Here is a 14,680-nt window from a genome sequence, read left to right as displayed (position 1 = left end):
CTAAGCAAAAGTGGAAGAAGGCATGTAAAAGGGAGAAGACATGAAGAAAACAAGGAAAAGCACACACAGGACCCTGCACGTGATTTCATTAATGCAACACGTGCTGCGGGATTTCTGAAGGCTTTTGACCCATTTTGGAAGGCTTGAAGGCTGAATTTGGATGCTATATGAAGGGGATATCAACACATATGAAGGCATTAATTAGCCTTTAATTAGTTAGAATTAGAGTAGGAGGCCACATTTTACATTTTTAGCATATTATTAGGAGTAGGAGTTGTGTAGAGTAGAATACTCTCTTAGGTTTCATCAATTTCCATTATAGCATTTTATAGCAAGCCTGGATTTTGCTTCTTTAATTGTAAGTATTCTCAATCTCATTTTTAATTATAGCATATTTTACTTTTACTTTCTCTTGGTTCAGTTTACTTTGTTCATATTTGCAATTTTGAGTTTCTTGAAGTTTTGATTGATGAATTTAATGTTTCATGCTTTCTTTATGCTTGTTGGATTATTTATTGTTGATTTTGTGCAAAGTTGGTTATAGCTTTCTATTTTCCTTTTCAATTTCCTATGTTTTGTTTTTATGCACACAAGGTATTTGTGAAAATACCAATTATGGATTTTGAGTAGATTTTCCCACCTTGGCTTGGGATTTGAGTTCCTAGGATACTAGAGTCATAATGTCCGACATTTAGTGGTAATTCTTGGGTAGTTAGTTGACTCTTGTTTCTGTTGAAGCTAGCCTTTTATCAACTAGTTTGGTAAGTTAGCTAGGACTTATGGATTAAGGTCAATTATGCTTGTTTGACTTACTCCTCGATGTTAGGGGTTAACTAAGCGAGATTGACTCATCATAATTACCATAGTTGTGGTTATGGCAATGATAGGATTACTTAGATCCTCGTATTCCCAAGTCAAGGTTCTTTATTGCATTTATAGTATTTTTACTAGTTTTGATCTCATCTTCTCTTTACTTGCATTAATTTCCAATTTTGATCATTTCTTAGTTATTTTATTTCTTGAGTTCCTTTAATCTTTCGTTCTTTAATACTTGCAACGAAGAGATTCTTATTTTGAGAAAATTCGAATCGACAAGAATTCCAGCCTATTAGTGGTACAGGAACATGGTCAAGCAAGGATATATGCGAATGATGGAATATGCTAAGAAGGAAATCCAAGCATGGTTCAGAAAAGGTATCCGAAACAAAGAACTCCAATGAAGATGGTAAAACAAGAAATGGTGTGCCAACTTTTGCGACAAGAATCGTAGGTCAAAACTAAGCGGACCTTTGAAAAATAACTCCTAACGTTTCAAAACCTCATGATTTGCAAATCCAATTAATTCTATTTTGTCTATGAAAATCTATTAGTGTTTCCGTATACACAAATTATCAGTATTAAGTTAGCTATACCTGATACCACGAGAGATACAACGTTCGACTAACAGCATTAATCGATAGACAATCATGCATCTGAAACTCAAATTCTTGTCACTAGGACTAGTCCTACTGCATGATAGACACTCAGAGTATGCAGTGAAGCATAGTCAGTCCATTCCCAGGGCTCTAACAGGAATGAACTGCTCTGATACCATAATGTAACACCATAACTTTTAGCACCTCATGATCGTACTAAAAGTCCGAGCGCTACTAACCTCTATTCCTTTAAATATATACTATGTTTATTTAATATTGAACCTTCGCGAATATGAACTGAAACCTTTAATTAAGAAAATGAAGATCTTTTATTTTAAACTATTTAACCACAAAGCTATATGTATATTGATGAGCGGATAATTTATACGCTTTTTGGCATTGTTTTTACATAGTTTTTAGTATGATTTAGTTAGTTTTTAATATAATTTTATTAGTTTTTGAATAAAAATCATATTTCTGGAATTTACTAGGAGTTTGTGTATTTTTCTGTGATTTCAGGTAAATTCTTGCTAAAATTGAGGGACTTGAGCAAAAATCTGATTCAGAGGCTGAAGAAGGACTACAGATGTTGTTGGATTCTGACCTCCCTGCACTCGAAGTGGATTTTCTGGAGCTACAGAAACCCAATTTGTGCGCTCTTAATTGCATTGGAAAGTAGACATCCAGGGCTTTCCAAAAATATATAATAGTCCATACTTTGCTCGAGTTTAGATGATGCAAACTGGCGTTAAATGCCAACCTTCTGCCATATTCTGGAGTTAAACGCCAGAAACAGGTTGCAAATTAGAGTTAAACGCCGGAAACAGGCTACAACCTGGCGTTTAACTCCAAAAAGAGTCTCTACATATGAAAGCTCAATGCTCAGGTCAAGCACACACCAAGTGGGCCCGGTAGTGGACTTCTACATCATTTACTTATTTCTGTAACCCTAGTAACTAGTTTAGTATAAATAGAACTTTTTACTATTGTATTTTCATCTTGGATTTTACATCTTTAGATCGTTGTATGCGTTTAGGAGGCTGGCTTCATGGCCATGCCTGAACCTTCATCACTTATGTATTTTCAACGGTAGAGTTTCTACACACCATAGATTAAGATGTGGAGCTCTGCTGTTCCTCATGAATTAATGCAAAGTACTATTGTTTTTCTATTCAACTCAAGCCTCTTTCTTCTCTAAGATATTCATTCGCACACAAGAATATGATGAATGTGATGATTATGTGACGCTCATCACCATTCTCACTTATGAACGTGTGCCTGACAAACACTTCCGTTCTACATGAAAGCAAGCTTGAATGCATATCTCTTAGCCTCCTGATTTACGATCAGAGTCTTCGTGGTATAGGCTAGAATTATTGGTGGCCATTCTTGAGATCCGGAAAGTCTAAACCTTGTCTGTGGTATTCCGAGTAGGATCTAGGAAGGGATGGTTGTGACGAGCTTTAAACTCATGAGTGCTGGGCTTAGTGACTGACGCAAAAGGATTACTGAATCCTATTCCAGCATGATCGAGAACCGATAGATGATTAGCCATGCGGTGACAGCGCATTTGGACCATTTTCACTGAGAGGACGGGATGTAGCCATTGAAAACGGTGATGCCCAACATACAGTTTGCCATGGAAAGGAGTATGAATGATTGGATGAAAGCAGTAGGAAAGCAGAGGGTCAGAAGGAACAAAAGCAACTCCATACGCTTATCTGAAACTCTCACCAATGAATTGCATAAGTATCTCTATCCTATTTTATATTTTAATTATATTTTAACAATCAATTCACCATAACCATTTGAATCCGCCTGACTGAGACTTGCAAGATGACCATAGCTTGCTTCAAGCCGACAATCTCCGTGGGATCGACCCTTACTCACGTAAAGTTTATTACTTGGACGACCCAGTGCACTTGCTAGTTAGTTGTGCGAAGTTGTAAAAAAGAACTAAGATTATGAACGTGCGTACCAAGTTTTTGGCGCCGTTACCAAGGAATGAACGATCACGATTTCGTGCACCAAGTTTTTGGCGTCGTTGCCGGGGATTGTTCGAGTTTGGACAACTGACGGTTTATCTTGTTGCTCAGATTAGGTAATTTTATTTTAATTTTAAGCTTCTTTCTTTTATTATTTTTATTTTTATTTTTGAAAAATTTTCAAAAAAAATATATTTTTATAAAATAAATAAATTATTCTATGTTCTTCAGAATTTTTAAGAATGAATTCTAGAGTTTCATGATGATCTGTTGAAGCCTGGCTGGCTGTAAAACCATGTCTAAATTCTTTTAGACTGAGGCTTCCTCTTCACATGCTTGAACTATGTATGCTGAAGCTTGGCTGGCCATTGGCCATGTCTAGTGTTTTGGACCGGAGCTTTCACTGAAAGCTTGGCCGGCTAGTAAGCCATGTCTAATTCCTGGACTGGAGCTTTAGACTAACATTGCATGATTCCTGGAATTCTCATTAGAAAATTTGAAATCCTTATTTTCTTTTTCAAAAAAATTTCGAAAAATACCAAAAAAAATTTTAAAATCATAAAATCAAAAATAATTTGATGTTTCTTGTTTGAGTCTTGTGTCAATTTTTAAGTTTGGTGTCAATTGCATATTTCTAATTTTCCATAAAAATTTTCGAAAACTCATGCATGGTGTTCTTCATAATCTTCAAGTTGTTCTTGATGATTTGCTTTGTTTGATCTTTGCATTTTTATGTTTTATGTCTTTTCTTGTTTTTCATATGCATTTTCAATTTATTAGTGTCTAAAGATTGAAAATTTCTAAGTTTGGTGTCTTGCATGTTTTTCTTTTCTTAAAAATTTTCAAAAATAAGTTCTTGGTGTTCATCTTGACATTCAAAGTATTCTTGGTGTTCATCTTGACATTCAAAGTGTTCTTGCATGCATTTTTTATTTTGATCTTAAATTTTCATGTTTTGCATCATTTTTATGTTTTTCTCTTTCTTCATTAAAAAATCAAAAATAACAAAAATTTCTTTCCCTTATTTCTCTCATAAATTTTCGAAAATTTGGTTTGATTCAGTCAAAAAGTTTTTAAATTCAATTGTTTCTTATGAGTCAAATCAAATTCTCAATTTAAAAATTCTATCTTTTTCAAATCTTTTTCAAAAATTAAATTTTTTTCATTTTTTCTTTCATGATTTCGAAATTTTCAAAATTTATTTTCAAAATCTTTTTCTTATTTCTATTTCATATTTTCGAAATTTATGCTAACAATTAATGTGATTGATTCAAAAATTTTTAGTTTATTACTTGCCTAGTAAGAAAGGTTCAATCTTTAAACTCTAGAATCATATCGTTTTAGTTTCTTGTTAGTCAAGTAATCAACTTTAATTTCAAAAATCAAATCTGTTTAAATTTCTTTTTCAAATCTTTTTCAAAATAAATTTCAATCACATCTTTTTCAAAATCAATTTCAAAATCTTTTCTAACTTCTTATCTTTTCAAAATTGATTTTCAAATCTTTTTCAATTAATCCTATCTTTTTGTTTGATTCTTATCTTTTTCAAAACTACCTAACTAATTTTCTCTCTCTAATTTTCGAAAATCACTAACCTCTTTTTCAAAATTTCTTTTCATTAACTAATTATTTTAAATTTTAATTTTAATGTTATTCCTTTTCGTATTTTCGAATTATAACTAATATTTAAAATAAAAATAAAAATATTTTTATTTTATTTTATTTAACTTTCGAATTCTTCTCCCTCTCATCTCCTTCTATTTATTTATTTATCTACTAACACCCCTCTTTCACTCAAAAAAAACCCACTCTTCTCCTCTGTGTTTGAATTCTTATCTTTTCCTTCTTCCATTCTTCTCTTCTTATACTCATATAAGGAATCTCTATACTGTGACATAGAGGATTCCATATTTTCTTTTCTGTTCTCTTCTTTTTCATATGAGCAGGAACAAGGATAAGAACATTCTTGTTTAAGATGATCCTGAACCTGAAAGGACTCTGAAGAGGAAGCTAAGGGAAGCTAAAGCACAACTCTCTGGAGAAAATCTGACAAAAATTTTTGAAAAAGAAGGAGACATGGCCGAACCCAACAACAATGCAAGGAAGATGCTTGGTGACTTCACTGCACCAAATTCTAACTTACATGGAAGAAGCATCTCAATCCCTGCCATTGGAGCAAACAATTTTGAGCTAAAGCCTCAATTAGTTTCTCTGATGCAATAGAATTGCAAGTTTCATGGACTTCCATCAGAAGATCCTTTTCAGTTCTTAACTGAATTCTTGCAAATCTGTGATACCGTTAAGACCAATAGGGTTGATCCCGAGGTCTACAGGCTTATGTTTTTCTCGTTTGCTGTAAGAGACAGAGCTAGAATATGGTTGGACTCTCAACCTAAAGATAGTCTAAACTCTTGGGATAAGCTGGTCACGACTTTCTTAGCCAAGTTCTTTCCTCCTCAAAAGCTTAGCAAGCTTAGAGTGGATGTTCAAACCTTCAAACAGAAAGAAGGTGAATCCTTATATGAAGCTTGGGAGAGATACAAGCAATTGACCAAAAAGTGTCCTTCTGACATGCTTTCAGAATGGACCATCCTGGATATATTCTATGATGGTCTGTCTGAATTATCAAAGATGTCATTGGACCATTCTGCAGGTGGATCCATTCACCTAAAGAAAATGCCTACAGAAGCTCAGGAACTCATTGACATTGTTGCAAATAACCAGTTCATGTACACTTCTGAAAGGAATCCTGTGAGTAATGGGACGCCTCAGAGGAAGGGAGTTCTTGAAATTGATACTCTGAATGCCATATTGGCTCAAAACAAAATATTGACTCAGCAAGTCAATATGATTTCTCAGAGTCTGAATGGATTGCAAGCTGCATCCAACAGTACTAAAGAAGCATCTTCTGAAGAAGAAGCTTATGATCCTGAGAACCCTGCAATAGCAGAGGTGAATTACATGGGAGAACCCTATGGAAACACCTATAATCCCTCATGGAGAAATCATCCAAATTTCTCATGGAAGGATCAACAGAAGCCTCAACAATGCTTTAATAATGGTGGAAGAAACAGGTTTAGCAATAGCAAGCCTTTTCCATCATCCTCTCAGCAACAGACAGAGAATTATGAGCAGAATCCATCTAGCTTAGCAAATATAGTCTCTGATCTATCCAAAACCACACTAAGTTTTATGAATGAAACAAGGTCCTCCATTAGAAATTTGGAGGCACAAGTGGGCCAGCTGAGTAAACGAGTCACTGAAACTCCTCCTAGTACTCTCCCAAGAAATACAGAAAAGAATCCAAAAAGAGAGTGCAAGGCCATAACCTTACTTGGTGTGGCCGAACCCATAAAGAAGGAGAAGGACATGAATCCTAGTGAGGAAGACCTCCTAGGACGTTCACTGACCAATAAGGAGTTTCCCTTTGAGGAACCAAAGGAATCTGAGGCTCATCTAGAGACCATGGAGATTCCATTGAACCTCCTTTTACCATTCATGAGCTCTGATGACTATTCATCTTCTGAAGAAGATGAAGACATTGTTCAAGGGCAAGCTGCCCAGTATTTGGGAGCAATCATGGAGCTGAATGTCAAGCTATTTGGTAATGAGACTTGGGAGGACGAGCCTCTATTGCTCATTGATGAACTAAATATCTGGGTTCAGCACACTTTACCTCAAAAGAAACAGGATCCTGGTAAATTCCTAATTCCCTGTAACATAGGCACCATGACATTTGAGAAGGCTCTGTGTGACCTGGGGTCAGGCATAAACCTCATGCCACTCTCTGTAATGGAGAAACTGGGAATCTATGAGGTACAAGCTACAAGAATCTCATTAGAGATGGCAGACAAATCAATGAAACAGGTTTATGGACTAGTAAAGGTTGAAGGCCTTTACATCCTTGCTGATTTCATAATCCTAGACAGTGGGAAGGATGAGGATGAATCCATCATCCTAGGCAGACCCTTCCTAGCCACAGCAAAAGTTGTGATTGATGTTGACAGAAGAGAGTTGGTCCTTTAGTTGAATGAGGGCTACCTTGTATTTAAGACTCAAGGGTCTCCTTCTGTAACCATGGAGAGGAAGCATGAAAAGCTTCTCTCACTGCAGAGTCAACCAAAGCCCCCATAGTCAAACTCTAAGTTTGGTGTTAAGAGGCCTCAACATTGCTCTGATTTTCTGTGAGGCTCCATGAGAGCTCACTGTCAAGCTATTGACATTAAAGAAGCGCTTGTTGGGAGGCAACCCAATGTTATTTAATTATATCTATTTATTTTCCATTGCTATTTTATATTTTCTTTAGGTTGATGATCATGTGAAGTCACAAAAACTACTGAAAAATCAAAAACAAAATGAAAAATAGCATTAAAAACAGCTCACCCTGGAGGAAGAGCTTACTAGCGTTTAAACGCCAATAAGAAGCATCAAACTGGCGTTTAACGCCAGAAAGAAGCATCAAGCTGGCATTAAACGCCAGAAACAAGCACCAGACTGGCGTTTAACGCCAAAACAGAGCATGGAATTGGCGTTAAACGCCAGAAACAAGCAGCAAGCTGGTGTTTAAAGCCAGACATGCATTCTAAGGGCGTTTTACACCTAAATGGAGCAGGGATGTTAAGTCCTTGACCCCTCTGGATCTGTGGACCCCACAGGATCCCCACCTACCCCACCTCTTCTTCTTTCCTCTTTACACCTTTTCATAACTCTTTTCCCCAAATATCCTTCACCAATCACCTCCATACCTCTTCCCTAAATACCCTTAACCACTCACATCCATCCACTCTTCCCCATAAACCCCACCTACCTCCAAAATTCAAATTCTTTTCCCTCCCAAACCCAACCCTAATGGCCGAAACCTACCCTTCCTCCCACCCCTATATAAACCCCTCAACACTACTCCATTTTCACACATTACAACCACCACTTCTCCCCCTTGGCCGAATACACTCTCTCCCTCTATTTCCTCTATTTTCTTCTTCTTCTACTACTTTCTTTCTTCTTTTGCTCGAGGACGAGCAACCCTTTTAAGTTTGGTGTGGTAAAAGCATTGCTTTTTGTTTTTCCATAACCATCAATGGCACCTAAGGCCAGAGAAACCTCAAGAAAGAGGAAAGGGAAGGCAATTGCTTCCACCTCTGAGTCATGGGAGATGGAGAGATTCATCTCAAAGGTCCATCAAGACCACTTCTATGAAGTTGTGGCCAAGAAAAAGGTGATCCCTAAGGTCCCTTTTAAGCTCAAAAAGAGCGAATATCCAGAGATCTGACAAGAGATTAGAAGAAGAGGATGGAAAGTTCTCTCTAATCCTATTTAGGGATGGCAATACCACCCGAACCGCGGGTACCCACCCCGAACCGGGGCGGGTTCTTGGGAGGGGCGGGGTCGGGTCGGGTTTAGGTAATACCCGCCCCTACCCGCCCCGCTATATATATAATATATATAATTTTAATATATAATATATAATATTGTATCATAGTTAAATTTTTACTTTAATTTATGTTATGTATGTGATAATGGTTATATAAATTTTGAAATTTAATTTTATTTATTGAATTTTAATTATTATAGGGGCGGGTAGGGGCAGGGCGGGTTAGGGTTCAATGTTTTACTACCCGCGGATAGAAGCGGGGCAGGTTCTATGCGGGTTGTTGTACGATGGGGCGGGGTCGGGTAGAGCAAAAACCCGCCCCTACCCGCCCCGTTGCCACACCTATTCCTATTCAACAAGTCGGGATCTTAATGGTTCAAGAGTTCTATGCAAACGCATGGATCACTAGGAACCATGATCAAAGTATGAACCCAAACCCAAAGAACTGGCTTACAATGGTTTGGGGGAAATACTTAGATTTCAGTCCGGAAAATGTAAGGTTGGCGTTCAACTTGCCAATGATGCAAGAAAACACATGCCCCTACACGAGAAGGGTCAACTTTGATCAAAGATTGGACCAAGTCCTCATGGAGATATGTGTGAAAGGAGCTCAATGGAAAGTTGACTCAAGAGGCAAGCCGGTTCAATTGAGAAGACGGGACCTTAAGCCTGTAGCTAGAGGATGGTTGGAGTTCATCCAACGCTCAATTATTCCTACTAGCAACCGGTCTGAAGTTACTGTAGACCGGGCCATCATGATCCATAGTATCATTATTGGGAAGGAAGTGGAAGTTCATGAGATTATACCTCAAGAACTCTACAAGGTGGCTGAAAAGTCCTCCACTTTGGCAAGGTTAGCCTTTCCTCACCTCATTTGCCACCTCTGGAATTCGGCTGGAATTGACATAGAGGGAGATATCCTCATTGATGAGGACAAGCCCATCACTAAGAAAAGGATGGAGCAAACAAGAGATCATGGACCTCAACAAGAGCATGAGAAAATTCGTCACCATGAAATCCTTGAGATGCCTCAAGGGATGCACTTCCCTTCACAAAACTATTGGGAGCAAAACAACACCTCCCTAGGAGAATTAAGTTCCAATATAGGACAACTAAGGATGGAACACCAAGAGCACTCCATCATTCTCCATGAGATTAGTGAGGATCAAAGAGCTATGAGGGAGGAGCAACAAAGACAAGGAAGAGACATAGAGGAGCTCAAGAGGAAGATGCCACCCTCACTAAGGTGGACCCATTCCTAAATCTCCTTGTTCTTATTTTCCTATTTTTCGGTTCTTGAGCCTTATGTTTTATTTATGTTTGTGTCTTTACTATATGATCATTAGTGTTTAAGTGTCTATGTCTTAAAGCTATGAATGTCCTATGAATCCATCACCTCGCTTAAATGAAAAATGCTTTTAATCACAAAAGAACAAGAAGTACATGATTTCTAATTCATCCTTGAAACTAGTTTAATTATTTTGATGTGGTGACAATACTTTTTATTTTCTGAATGAATGCTTGAACAGTGCATATGTCTTTTGAATTTGTTGTTTATGAATGTTAAAATTGTTGGCTCTTGAAAGAATGATGAAAAAGGAGAAATGTTATTTGATGATCTGAAAAATCATAAAAATGATTCTTGAAGCAAGAAAAAGCAGTGAATAGAGAAAAGCTTGCGAAAAAAAAAGAAAAGAAAAAGAAGGCGAAAAAAAGAAAGAAAAAGAAAAAAAAAGCAAGCAGAAAAAGCCAATAGCCCTTAAAAGGGATCCAAGGCTTTGAGCATCAGTGGATAGGAGCGCCCAAAGGAATAAAATCCTGGCCTAAGCAGCTAAACCAAGTTGTCCCTAACCATGTGCTTGTGGCGTGAAGGTGTCAAGTGAAAAGCTTGAGACTGAGCGGTTAAAGTCGAGGTCCAAAGCAAAAACAAATTGTGCTTAAGAACCCTGGACACCTCTAATTGGAGACTTTAGCAAAGCTGAGTCACAATCTGAAAAGATTCACCCAATTATGTGTCTGTGGCATTTATATATCCGGTGGTAATACTGGAAAACAAAGTGCTTAGGCCCATGGCCAAGACTCATAAAGTAGCTGTGTTCAAGAATCAACATACTGAACTAGGAGAATCAATAATATTATCTGAATTCTGAGCTCCTATAGATGCCAATCATTCTGAACTTCAAAGGATAAAGTGAGATGCCAAAACTGTTCAGAGGCAAAAAGCTACTAGTCCCGCTCATCTGATTGGAGCTAAGTTTCATTGATATTTTGGGATTTATAGTATATTCTCTTCTTTTTATCCTATTTGATTTTCAGTTGCTTAGGGACAAGCAACAATTTAAGTTTGGTGTTGTGATGAGCGGATAATTTATACACTTTTTGGCATTGTTTTTTCATAGTTTTTAGTATGATTTAGTTAGTTTTTAATATAATTTTATTAGTTTTTGAATAAAAATCACATTTCTGGACTTTACTAAGATTTTGTGTGTTTTTCTGTGATTTCAGGTAATTTCTGGATGAAATTGATGGACTTGAGCAAAAATCTGATTCAGAGGCTGAAGAAGGACTACAGATGCTGTTAGATTCTGACCTCCCTGCACTCGAAGTGGATTTTCTAGAGCTATAGAAACCTAATTGGCGCTTTCTCAATTGCGTTGGAAATTAGACATCCAGGGCTTTCCATCAATATATAATATTTCATACTTTGCTCGAATTTAGATGATGCAAACTGGCGTTAAAGGCCAACCTATTGCACTATTCTGGAGTTAAACACCAGAAACAGGTTGCAAATCAGAGTTAAACACCAGAAACAGGCTACAACCTGGCGTTTAACTCCAAAAAGAGTCTCTACACACGAAAGCTCAATGCTCAGCCCAAGCACACACCAAGTGGGCCTGGAAGTGGACTTCTGCATCATTTACTTATTTATGTAACCCTAGTAACTAGTTTAATATAAATAGAACTTTTTACTATTGTATTTTCATCTTGGATTTTACATCTTTAGATCATTGTATGTGTTTAGGAGGCTGGCCTCATGGCCATGCCTGAACCTTCATCACTTATGTATTTTCAACGGCAGAGTTTCTACACACCATAGATTAAGGTGTGGAGCTCTGCTGTTCCTCATGAATTAATGCAAAGTACTATTCTTTTTCTATTTAAATCAAGCCTATTTCTTCTTTAAGATATTCATTCACACACAAGAACATGATGAATGTGATGATTATGTGACACTCATCACCATTCTCACTTATGAACGTGTTCCTGACAAACACTTTCGTTCTACATGAAAGCAAGCTTGAATGCATATCTCTTAGCCTCCTGATTTACTATCAGAGTCTTCATGGTATAGGCTAGAATTATTGGCGGCCATTCTTGAGATCCGGAAAGTCTAAACCTTGTCTGTGGTATTCCGAGTAGGATCTGGGAAGGGATGGTTGTGACGAGCTTCAAACTCGCGAGTGTTGGGCGTAGTGATAGACGCAAAAGGATTACTGAATCCTATTCCATCATGATCAAGAACTGACAGATGATTAGCCATGCGGTGACAGCACATTTGGACCATTTTCACTGAAAGGACGGGATGTAGCCATTGACAACGGTGATGCCCAATATACAGTTTGCTATGGAAAGGAATATGAATGATTGGATGAAAGCAGTAGGAAAGCAGAGGGTCAGAAGGAACAAAAGCAACTCCATACACTTATCTGAAACTCTCACTAATGAATTGCATAAGTATCTCTATCCTATTTTATATTTTAATTATATTTTAACTATCAATTCACCATAACCATTTGAATCCGCCTGATTGAGATTTGCAAGATGACCATAGCTTGCTTCAAGCCGACAATCTCCGTGGGATCGACTCTTACTCACGTAAGGTTTATTACTTGGACGACCCAGTGCACTTGCTTGTTAGTTGTGCGAAGTTGTGAAAAAGAACTAAGATTATGAACGTGCGTACCAAGTTTTTGGCGCCGTTACCAAGGAATAAACGATCACGATTTCATGCACCATATATATATATATATATTCACATAACATTACATAGACTTATTTCAAGACTCTAAAAAGAACAAATCCTACCCCTCTAAAAACTAAAAACAATAATTGACGAGGGAAAAATAAAATCTAACAACTCAACTTGTAAACATAATCTTCTATGCTCCTATAGCTCCGCACTAAACCTTCGCACTTGTAGCTGAAAGGGGTGGAAATAGGAGGTAAGAACTGGGAAGTTCTTAGTAGGGTCGGGGTAGTTAGTTATGTCAGAATTATCACAGCTCAATTTAATTTACAGCCTAGCACAAGGACCCAGAACAATAACTAGTCATAGAAGTTCAGATTAACAAGCAATTAAAATCACAAACACACTCAAGCAATCACAAACAATTCACAACACCGAACCAAATACAAAATATGCAAACGGGGAAGATACATTCCTATTCCTATCGTAGGTAATGAGCTCATTTGTCAGTGTTGACCTGCACCCAATGCAATCCAACTCGCAAGTCCGATAAGGCATACCAGCGACATAACCTCTGCAAGTTTCTACTTCTTGCAGGCGTTGATTCTCCAGCTGAAGCATGTGACCCCTTTGACGGGCAAAAAAATGCCGGTTAAGAATTTATAATAAAAATAGCGTTGCAAGTACAGTTCTTAACCGATGAAAATTTTACTTATCAATTTAAAAAGAGTTGTCACAATTTAGAATCAATTAACTGGGAGTGAAATTCCCAGGTCGTCTCCTAAAGAGTTGACAAAAGAGTGCAATTTATTGGTCAGGAATCGTTTGAGAAATTTTGGAAGTTGAAAATGGAAAAATAAATAAATAGGAATTAAGAAAGGAGCAATTAACAAGAGATGTTGTGTATTTAAAATGAAAAGCCTTGGCTAGGAGAAGATCAATTGAAATTTCTATCCTTGTTGACTTCCTCAAGTATAATAGAAAAAGGTTGTTGCTTCTACTTAGTTATCCTCTAACTAATAGAGGAAATTTAAGTAGGTAATACCAACTCTAATTCACAAGTCCTAATCACCTCCCAAGAAAGGATTAGAGTTAGTAAAAATCCAGTTGGCAGCAATTTCTAATTACATGTCAACACTTGAGGATCCCAACTCAAGGGTTTCTTATTAATCAACTCCAAAGTCAAGTTGGGAGCTCTACTACATTAACATGAATGCCATTTTCACAGACATGTAAAGGGAGTAGATGGAAAACATGGTAATTGAATTTAAATTAACAAAAACAAAATTAAAACTGATAATTAATTCAGAGAAATTAGCAAGCAATGGAAGTAAATATAAAAATAGTTCCTTATATTAATAAATTCAACTTAACAAAATCCGAACATGAAATGGAAAAACTAAATGGAAAAGGAAAGAGTAGAATGATAGAAAAGCAAACTATAGTAATGAAGACTTCAATTGAAGGTAGTAACTCTCTCAAGATCCAATCCAAAAGCATAAAACTCCAAATCTAAGAAAGTGTAGAACCCTAGAAGAAGTAGTGTTTTCTCCCTAGAATTTAAAAACTAAAACTAAACTAAGTGAATGTGAATGTGTGTTGAGTCTCTGCTTGTCCCCTGGCTCTAGTCTGTGAATGTTGGGTCCAAAAACATAGACTAGAGCCAGGGGGCATGCAGAGACTCAACACGCATTCACATTCACTTAGTTTAGTTTTTGTTTTTGAATTCTAGGGAGAAAACACTACTTCTTCTAGGGTTCTACACTTTCTTAGATTTGGAGTTTTATGCTTTTGGATTGGATCTTGAGAGAGTTACTACCTTCGATTGAAGTTTTCATTACTATAGTTTGCTTTTCTATCACTCTACTCTTTCCTTTTCCATTTAGTTGTTCCAATTCATGTTTGGATTTTGTTAAGTTGAATTTATTAATATAAGGAACTA

At 36.9% G+C, this 14,680-nt stretch overlaps 1 non-coding gene across 1 annotated transcript; it reads right to left on the bottom strand.

The window, feature by feature from the left end:
- Nucleotides 1-5,869: 5,869 nt before the first annotated feature.
- LOC148570859 (small nucleolar RNA R71) lies at nt 5,870-5,977 on the bottom strand. Its single transcript, XR_015880430.1, has one exon. It is a non-coding gene; the product is annotated as a small nucleolar RNA R71 (small nucleolar RNA).
- Nucleotides 5,978-14,680: the final 8,703 nt, after the last annotated feature.

Source organism: Arachis ipaensis, chromosome B3 (genome assembly GCF_059453495.1).
Source record: "Arachis ipaensis isolate K30076 ecotype BB chromosome B3, ASM5945349v1, whole genome shotgun sequence".
Lineage (NCBI taxonomy): Eukaryota > Viridiplantae > Streptophyta > Magnoliopsida > Fabales > Fabaceae > Arachis > Arachis ipaensis.
This window is presented reverse-complemented; position numbering and strand designations above follow the sequence as displayed.